Genomic DNA, 8,039 nt, shown 5'->3' with positions numbered 1-8,039 from the left:
ATCACACAAGGCACCATTTTTCCATTTTCCTGTTGTAGAATTTTGGTGAATTCTAGCCTCAGTTTCCTGTTCTTAGACGCAGGCGGCACCTGGTGTGGTCTTCTGCTGCTGTAGCCCAACTCCATCATGGTTTGACGTGTGTATTCAGAGATGCTCTTCTGCAAACTTTGGTAAAAACGAGTCATCATTTGAACTGCTGTTGCCTTCCTATCAGCTCCTCTGGCCTCCGGCATCAGCAAAGCATTTTAACTAACTGCCATTTAACTAGACAATTTTATGCAAACTGAAGAAATGGTTGTGTGGGAAAATCCCAGAGGATCAGCAGTTTCTCAAACTGTTCAGACCAGCATACCGTGCTACTGTCAAAGTTACTGAAATTACCTTTCTTGAACTTCAGCACATCATCTTCACTGCGTCTGTGCCTAATTGCATTGAGTTGCCATGTGATTGGTTGATGTGTTCTGCATTAGCAATCAGTTGCAGAGATATACTTAAACTGGCCACAAGAGTATGAAGAGGATTTGTGTTTCTTTACACTGTTAGGTATTGTAGTTAGTTTGCCCCCTGCTCTGAAGGCTAGAAAGTGTGAAACCACCATGCTGCAATTATGAATGAGTGAGCTATGAGATAAGCTACATTGCCGGAAGCTAATACTGAAACTCGTCACAGTATTTAGATACCTCGCTGAAGAAAAAGAACATGCTTGAAATGACTGGAAGGTGTCGGTTATATCTATCACACACACACACACACATTTCCAAACTTGGTGAGTGAAAGCAGCAGGAATGTCTTCACCCTGCTGCACAGTTTCAGCCTTACATCACTTTTTAACAAGTTTCCCAGTAATATAGGTGTGGTTGCATTGCTGCTGCATGGACATGCATGGCAGCAGAGTTGCAGCTTATGTCATCATCAAGTCAAAATACAAACTACCAGTTTCTTCCCAGCATTCAGTCACATCTACTAATGCTGTGGAAACATCTTTGTACCGTTGGGCTGAACCGCACCCTGAAACCTGTGTGGTTTCCTGGATACCAAACACATTTTTGTATGTACAGAGTCACGGAGCCACCTACACTGTTTCACATCAGTGACTATAAGGTCACATGCACCTTGGATGGACTGCCGCCTTGTGATGGAGACTGCCAAATAAAACCATCTGCTGCAGGCAAAATTAGACACGCAGGAATTAGAGAGAATACAGTTGTCACCACTCATACAATGTGCTGGCTTCAGAAATACGGATTGTAATGTTCACCTCAGGTTTAGAACTTGCTAAATGTGAAAGATCCAACATACAGTCTCTCATTCAGCGCGCGTAAGTCATGAGCCAGCACAAAGACTTGCCAAAAATCCACACCCATGTTTTTTTCTGATTTGATATTATCACGAGGATCACAAAAATGAAAGAGGAGCGCCCTATGAACATGTTTAGCAATAGAAAAGCTACCTGTCTCAAACCGGGTAGCGCTAAAATAGAGTCTAACCTTAAACCCTGAGAGAATTGGCAAGTAAAGAGATTTCTTGTGAGAGGTGTCAAATATGGGAGTATTATCTGTTAAAGTAATGTGTCTCTTAACTGCTTTTCCAATAAGGTGATATCAATTCCTCCCTCTCTCTTTTCCTTTTGGACCATTTCCTTTTCATTGAGGGGAGCGAGCTTTGTCTCACATCATAAAATAATATTTCCAGCAGTTATTCCCTAAATAGATATTGCATACTTCCACAGGCCTAACCCATCCACCAGATGTCCAAAAGTTCCAGTAAAGTGACCAAAGCAGCCATACTGTACAAGTATGTAGGTGTAGAGGTCACTCCAATGGATCAGGGACAAATCTGTGGAGAAGTCTTTGTCACTTTCCGTGGACGCCCAGTCTTGAAAATGTAAAGCAACTGCTCCCCATGATCAAAATTTGTTTTTTATTTTAGCTTTGTTGCAAAAATACACAACCCTGAGAGTCATTTAAAACTGTAAATTGCTGCCTTTATAGCAGATATTGTCAGTATTTTGACAGTGGCTCTATTTTTAGTGAACCCAAGCAAGACACATATAAACTGCATATGAACGATGGACATGGTCACCATGACATCGCCCGCTGGTTTAAGTATTTTGGCTGCCTTTGCCATGAAGTGACCATTTTTAAATGAGAGGGTGGAGTGCTTATGTAACCAAGCGTGGTTAACATGTAACACCCATATACTGCTTGGACACAACACACAGACACAGATACCTGCTACATGTGTCTAGTATCATTGACTGAGACTAATAAAGACTATCCCTAAAATGGGCCGCTCATAAAATACTTAAGTTTAGCGCTCTCTCATTAAAGTACAAACTTCTTGGATGGTCAGTACCTCACAGTGAAGTTCATACTTGTGATCTTATTCATGAGTGATAGGAAGGTGGGACCAGTGGATTGGTGCAGTGATTTCCCAGTGTTTCTATGTCCCAACCCTTTCCTGAGGTCATGAGATCTCGTTAATGATCAAAAGTGTAAGGTAGTGAAAATAAGCTGCGAAAATGAGATAGGGTGAGGACCATAGATATTTGAGGGAGCATATGCTCCAAAAGAAGCCAGTTGAGGTAAGGATGCACAACTGGGACAAGACCCCAAGGTAGACTCCGAACCTGCTCTATCTCATCTGGGCTGAGAACACCTTGGGATCCCTCACAAGACACTGGAGAGCATTGCTGGGGAAAAGCCTGCTTGGAATAGCATGATTAGCCTGCTGCCAACGTGATCTCACTTTGAATAAGCAAAGATAATACATGGCTGGATACTCTATTAACATGAGGGAACCCACACCACAACCATAGCGGAATTAGTGAAGATGAGGCCTGGCAGAAAAAGGCTACAACTGTAACCACACCTGTCAACCACACCCTAACTTTAAACCTTTATGGTATCCTGATGGATGCGTAATATAAAAAAATAAAACAAATCACCCTTGTAGAGTAATTATGGCAGAAACTATCCATGGAGACCGAAAATGTGTTTTGTATCCAGCTGTAAACACGCTGTTAAAGCTGTTAGGTTGGGCGTTAGAGTCTGTGGGGATTTGCCCTGTTTTGGAGCCAGCCCCAAGTGGTCGCTCCAGGATCTAAGTTTTTGGTTTTGGGCACTTTTTAGTAGTTCAAAGCAGCCCTGGAGATTTTTTACTTTGTTGTGACCAAATCCAGAGCTAAGGGTGGAAAACTCCAAATAAATAATAATCCTTTCAAGTCTGAAAAAGAAGAAAAGTGTTTATTGAATCAAATTAAAAAATATAAATTAAATATTAATTTGCATACATTAGTTTTAATTTGTAACATATTTGTTACAGCCTACTTTTTTTGTAATCTATTGCTTTAAAATGTATTATATAATTTATTTAGGAGGTGAGAGGCATCACACTGATGATGCATAAGTCTCAAAACCTCACAAAAACGAATGCATCAAATACAAAACGAGCTTAAGCGTATGCTTTCATCGCTTATAGCAAGAAGCTGGTTAACAAAAGAGTTTTTCAGGATGTCTTCAGTGACTCTTAGAAGTCGTGTGTCAGTCTGACTCTGATGCCGTCAAACAGCTGTTCAGCACTCCTCTGGCTCACATCCACGTTAGATTAACTTCAGTCCCAGTGAAGTGGGTGACAGACTGCATGGGAGTCACAGCTTTGTTTCCCCTTCGGTCAGGCAGTCTGAATGAATTATTGAGGCGCCTTTTGGTAATTACATTTCAAGTTTTTAAATGCCCTCTGATCTCCTGTGATATTAAAGGGAGCAGTTACAAGATAAGAAATGTACACCTCAGTTCTGGTGTTTTTACCAAAAGACTTTGCTCCAACCAAAGAACATCTGATGGGAGGTGCGCGTAATAAGCATAAAGTCATATTAGAAGCCCTGGCTTTGCACCATGGGTTTGGTTTAACTGTACAGCTACATCAGATCCTCTGTATTAGTAAAAGGCGTCAGAGGTTTTATAAGCAGTGTCCTTTTCATTACAGTGACGGTGCTATCTGTACACGCTTCCACTGCCTGTGACGGTTTTCAAAAGACGCTGCGAAAGCTTTTGTTTCAGTTTTCATGTTTGGCATCAGCATCCAGTGTGTTTGTGTGATGCTAATGCAGAGAAGCAGATGTCAGAGTTTAATCACAGCACAGCCATTCGGCCTCTCCCTTCTTCTGCTCATAACATCCTCCCTGTGGCTGCCACAGCTCAAGCCAGCCAAATGGACCCACACTGAAAGTGCGATGACACGATTGCATGCGATGGATAAAAACGAACCCCAGAACCTCCCTGTTACCCTGATAGACCAAAATGATATGCTGTTTCTCCATTGCTTCCCCCAAGCTACCTCACAAGAACAATCAGCAAGCACAGGTGGGCCGTCTGCTGTTTCAAACAGACGAGTACAGCAGCGGAGAGACATGAAACCATGGCGAGCTGCCACTGTCTAGGCCTAGAGCCAAGGCCTTCCCTCTCTCCCTCTTCTGTATCGTTCTCCCACTGTTCCCCCAGGGCCTAGCCCAGCCTGCGATGAAGGGATTTTTATCATGCTTTTGGTAAAGAGAGCTCTATTTTTCACAGATATCAGTGACTCAAAGAGACCAGCTGCCTTTCTAGGTCATATTACAATTCGTGGCAGGGGTAATTGAAGGCTGGTGGCAAAGAAAATGAGGATAACCTTGGTTTTGGCTCACCTTTTGTTTACGCCATCAAAACATGACACAGATTAGTTAACGAGGTATGCAAAGACCAAAGTCCCTTTGGTTGCAAATCCAAGAGCAACAGCAGAGCCTTTTGCTGGCATTTATCTCATCTGTCAGGTCGGAGAACAGATAAAACAGAAAGTGAGATTGGAAAAACAGACTCGGTGCTGATATTGGAGGGATGCTTTTGAAGCCCTGGCTGAACTTCCATGTACCACTCCCACTTTGACCTTCCCATCAGTCCTTTCTGCAATATCTTAAGCAAATAGAAACCCAGTGAAAAGCGTGCTTTTGTGTGTTTACTGATGTCAGATGGGTTACATAATGTTCAGCCACACCCTTCAGACAACCAGGAAGCAGCTGCTAAACCGCTCACATGAAACGGCCGGCTCCTCATCACCACATCTGTCCAGAGTCTTTTCCCTCTTTTGTCCCCTTTTCCTGTTTTTCTTCTCTTTTCAGTTTTCCATTGTGCACATTTAATTGAACGTAAATACCTGCATGAGCTACAGCAGGGTTATTAAAAGGATCTAATGAGCGATGAAAAGAATAAAAAGGATCTCGAGATAAATAGGGAAAGTTGGGTAGCCTCCTGCCATTAAAAGCAAAGTTGGCACTCCCTTCAGGTTTTAGGTTTTTTGGCGTGGTTTTTTCATTGTTTTGTTTTTGGGTTTTTCTTTTTTTAATCCAGTTGGAAGCAGAAGTGAGATAAAACAGAAAGATCTGGTGGGATTCACAGGTTACAGGTGGACTTCTGAATTCAGACTTTTACATGATGCACTCACTGAAAAGAAAGGAGAAGAACAAGGGCTATAATTTCTATTTCAATAGCTGCACAGCTAACAAATGCAGTAGAATCAAACCAGATTCCCATAAAGTCTCTCAAGACATTTTGTCTTCGCTGGCTTTTTAGAAATGCATTAATTAACTGGAAACAACAGAGCTGCACTTTACAAAATTACTTTTATGCTTCTCAATTGAGAGTGGAGAGCTATTAAAGCTACACTAATCAACATTTTTTTTATTTTAATTATGTGTATAGCAAAAAATGTTGCTGTCAGGGATGAAACCTCTTACGTCTCTGTCTCTTTTTATCTTACTGTTTGTTTTGAGGAAGTCCATCAGCCTTCATCTTCTTTATGATCTTGCCACAATTGTTTAAGCAAATACTTTGATAAAAAGCAGCCAGACGTAAGTCACTAAACTTCACAACACCGTGTTTGTTGGATCTGTAAATAAGTTTGTTGTATCCATCACAAAGAGAGCCACGGATGCGATTTTAATAAAAGTGTCTGAATCTTCAATATCTTGTTTGAGTGAATTTCTTATTAGCAAATACTGCTGCATTAAATGAGAAGGCTGAACTTCCTGAAATGTGTGTGACTGAGTGTCTGTGAATGCAGGAGCAGTCACAAGTAATTCCCTTAATTCTTATCTCTAACCGAGCTCAGATAAAACAATGAGCTAACAGTGGGCCCTGAGCCCCTCTGAGCACACTAACATGCTCAGAAAAATCAGTAGCACATGTGGAACAAGAAGGCAAATATTTAACCGCCATGTTGATTTTGTTTTCATTCATCTTTCTGCACATGTTTACATTTTCGTCATACGTATCCTTAATAAATGTAAAATAAGCCTCGCAGTAAATGCGTCTGTCTGTGTCCAAGGCCGCGCCCGCCGACGTCACAGCGGCTTTCCTCATTGTTGAGTATACTGTAAATGGGGACAACCTCCTTGTGTACAATGGACTCAGTGTGCATGCTGCCAGACTGAGCTGGAAAACAAACGAGGAGGGGTGCTGAGCTAAAGCGCTGCAGAGTTTGTGTCGCTCGTGGAGGAGGACGAGCGATGACTGGAATGTGAATGAGGGGAGATGATAGGACAACAAAGACACTGAGGACAAGAAGAAACTGTGTAAAGCTCCAAAACTAGAGTAACTTCTTGAAGTAAAAACTGAATTTAAAAAATAAAATGCATAAAATAAACAGCTATCTTTTTCTTTTTTTAAGCTTTTGTTCTTAGTTGCTAACAAGTTAATTACAAAGAAGTATTTTTCTGCTGTGAGGTTACTGCCACTATTTTTTCATTGATCGAGTAGCTGTGATGTTTGAACTACTGATTCAAAGTCTACACAGGAAGTGAGCCAGCTAATACACCTTCAGTGTTAGTCATGAATCGTTAACATTATCTTATGACCCCCACCTTGTGTTGAACACACACACAGAGACCAAAAATCTGGGTGGGGAACCACGGCGGAAGCTAGCTGGTCTACTTTCTGAGCATAATTATTAACATATAGAGCAACCCAATTACTAAAAGAGAAATTAAAAATGTTATATGCAAAAAACAGATTTATACACTCGCCAGAACACCAACACTAGGCTGGACCCTCTTGTGCCTTTAGAACTAGCTGAATTCTTTGTTTTTGTACACAGATCCAACAAGGTGCTGGAAACATTCCTCAGACTTTTTGGTCAATGTTGACATGATAGCATCACACAGCTGCTGCAGATTTATCAACTGCATTCCACGATGAGAATGTCTTCCACAACATCCCAGAAACATTCTACTGGATTGAGATCTGTGGACTGTGGAAGTCATGTGACTACAGTGAACACAATTTCATGTTTAAGAAATCAGTTTGTGACGTGGTGGATTATCCTGCAGGATGCAGCCATCAGAAGACTGTGGCACACTGTGGCCATAAATGCAACTCAGTTAAAGCAATGTGTTTGAACGATGCCCAGTTGGTATTAAAGGGCCCAGAGTGTGCAAAGAAAATATCTCCCACCACCAATGGTGATCCATGCTTTCGTGTTGTTTACAGTAAATTCTGGCCATGCTAGATATTACTGCTTTCCAGGCAAGGAATTGAGACTCATCAAACCAGTCAATGCTTTTCCAGTCTTTGATTGTAACATTTTAGTTACAATGCCTCAGTTTCCTGTTCTTAGCTGACAGTTGCAGCACCAAATATGGTCTTCTGCTGCTGTAGCTCACTGCTTTGAAGTTCAGCCATGCCCTTCTGCGTACCTTGGTTGACTTCCGCCATCTACATGGCATTACCACCCAGACTAACTGCATCTCACTGGATGTTTTCAGCCATTCTCTGTTAACAGTGTTTGTGAGAAAATCCCAGCAGATCGATAAGTACTCAGACCAGCCCATATGGAACCAACAACCATGCCATGTTTAAAGTCACTTATGGTAGCGTTATTCACTACTTTAATGCTCGGGTTAAACTCCAGCAGGTTGTCTTCATCATGTCTATCTGCCTAAATGCATTGAGTTGCTGGCATGTGATTGTCTGATTAGATATTTGCGTAAGCAAGCACTTGAATAGATG

Source organism: Oreochromis aureus, linkage group 19, assembly GCF_013358895.1.
Source record: "Oreochromis aureus strain Israel breed Guangdong linkage group 19, ZZ_aureus, whole genome shotgun sequence".
Classification (NCBI taxonomy): Eukaryota; Metazoa; Chordata; class Actinopteri; order Cichliformes; family Cichlidae; genus Oreochromis; species Oreochromis aureus.
Note: the sequence above shows the minus strand (reverse complement) of the source record.